This window comes from Artibeus jamaicensis, unplaced genomic scaffold, assembly GCF_021234435.1.
Source record: "Artibeus jamaicensis isolate MK-2021 breed Jamaican fruit bat unplaced genomic scaffold, CSHL_Jam_final contig_60, whole genome shotgun sequence".
Lineage (NCBI taxonomy): Eukaryota > Metazoa > Chordata > Mammalia > Chiroptera > Phyllostomidae > Artibeus > Artibeus jamaicensis.
The window spans coordinates 5,490,690-5,492,939 of NW_026521900.1; positions in this window are offsets into that span (position 1 = coordinate 5,490,690).

The window sequence follows — 2,250 nt, forward strand, 5'->3', positions numbered from 1 at the left end:
CCAACTTCTTTGGGACTCTCTGAGCTTCCTGGATTTCCTGGAAGTCTATTTCCTTTGCCAGATTGGGGAAATTCTCCTTTATTATTTGTTCAAATAAGTTTTCCACTGTTGGCTGTGCCTTTCCCCCTTCTGGTACCCCTATATTTTGGATGTTGGAGCATTTAAAGATGTCCTGGAGGTTCCTAAGACTCTCCTCATTTTTTTGAATTCTTGCTTCTTCACACTTTTCTGTTTGGCCATTATTTGCTTTCTTCTGGTCCACTCCATTGATTTGAGTCCCAGTTTTCTTTTCATTGCTATTGGTTTCCTCTGCAATTCCATTCATTTCAATTAGTTTTGCCTTCATATATTTGTCTAATTTGTGGCTATAATCAACCAGTTCTGTGAGGATCCTGATGACCAGTGTTTTAAACTGTGCGTCTGAGAGTTTTGCTATTTCTTCATCGCTTAGATTTATAGGTTCCGGGGCTTTGAGATCTTCTTGAGCCATTTTTGGTCTGTTTGTGCCCTTTAAGTGTGAGGAGTGGTGCCTTGAAATCCCAGGTCACTGGTTTGTGATGCTGTATGTGGGGGCGTGGTCAGAGCAGGGAAATGGCGGCACCCTCTGCTGTTTGGAGCAGCTGGGTGAGGAGCATAGGCCCAGGTGGTTCACCTGGGCTGGGCCACTCAGAGTCCCTGGGTTATAACTCTGTATGTGGAGGTGGGGTCAGAGCAAGGAAATGGTGGTGCCCTCCCTGCTGCTTACCGCGGGACCGGCTGGGTCCTGGTCCAATCGCCCACTCCTTCGCTTGTCTATCCACGCACCAATGTGGGATCACAGTCAACACGAAGCCCTGCTCCCTCGCTGTTTCCCCAGGGTGGCTCGCTTGGTCGCTCGCTCAATCGCTCACTAGGCGCACCCCTGCACCTGGGTTTCGTGCGCCTGAGTCCATCTGACATAGTTTTCCTGTGCAACCCCGCTCCACCAGCTGCTGGTTTCGCCCCTTACCGGTCAAGCTGAAGAATTTGTTGTTAACAGACTTCCGAAAAGTTCAATTTTCTGTGTTCTGGCTGTGTTTTCTGTTGGTCATATTTAGTTGTATCTAAACTTGGTTGTGTGCGAAGGCACGGCATATCCACCTATGCCTCCATCTTGGCGGAAGTCCCTATTTATATATATTTTAAAGATTTTATTTATTTATCTTTAGAGGGGAAGGGAAGGAGAGTGGGAAGGAAATATCAATGTATGGTTGCCTCTCATGTGTCCCCTGATGGGAGCTGGCCTGCAACCCAGGCATGTGCTCTGACTAGGAATCGAACTGCGAGCCTTTGGTTCACAGGCCTGCACTCAATTCACTAAGCTACCCTAGCCAGGGCTCATTTATTTATTTTAAAATATTTATTTATTTGTTTTTAGGCAGAAGGAAAAAAAGAAAGAAAGGGAGACAAACATCAATGTGTGGTTGCCTCTCATGTGGCCCCTGCTAGGGTCCTGGCCTGAAATCCAGACATGTGTCCTGAGTGGTAATCAAATCAGCAACCCTTTGATTTGCAGATGGGAACTCAATCCACTCAGCCACACTAGCCAGGGTGGCATCTGGATTTATGACACTAGGTCTTCTTTGTCATTCAAGGTCCTGCACAAACCAAGGTTTCAGACTCGTCTAGTTGCTCTTATCTGAGTGGCTTTGTTGTATTGTAAAAATAAAAATAACAAAAATGGAACAAAGTAGAGAATAAGTTAGATTTATTTTTAATATATTTTATTAATTATGCCATTACAGAAATGGTGATCAGAAAGATGGCAGTGGACTAGGACGGAGCAGATACCAGTTCCTAGTACAAAAGAGACAGAAACCTATCCGATCGGAGAAGGTGAGGCCAGCAAGCCAGCAGTTGCCAAGCATATATGAAAATAAGAGACCAGAAACCTCATCGGTCACGGAGGAACCAGACGGTAGGGAGACAGCAGCAGTACAGTAGTCTCTGGGACGGAGCAGGGAGAAACAGCTGGTGCAGGGTAGGGGAACCAGCGCCCTGTGGCAAGAGGCCAACAGTGCCTGAGACAGCCTTCAGCGCCCGGACGGCTCCCTCCCTGGGATTTTTCTGCCGGGCAGGCCGAGTGGCCCAGGCAAAGAGGTGTGGAAGAAATTTCAGCCTGCGCGCAATTTGGGGAACTAGTCGCTCCACAGGCAGTGTGTCTGGGCAAGTGCCTGAGGATGCCTAGGCCAACATTCAGTGCCCAGAAAGCTCCCTCCCTAGGATTTTTGG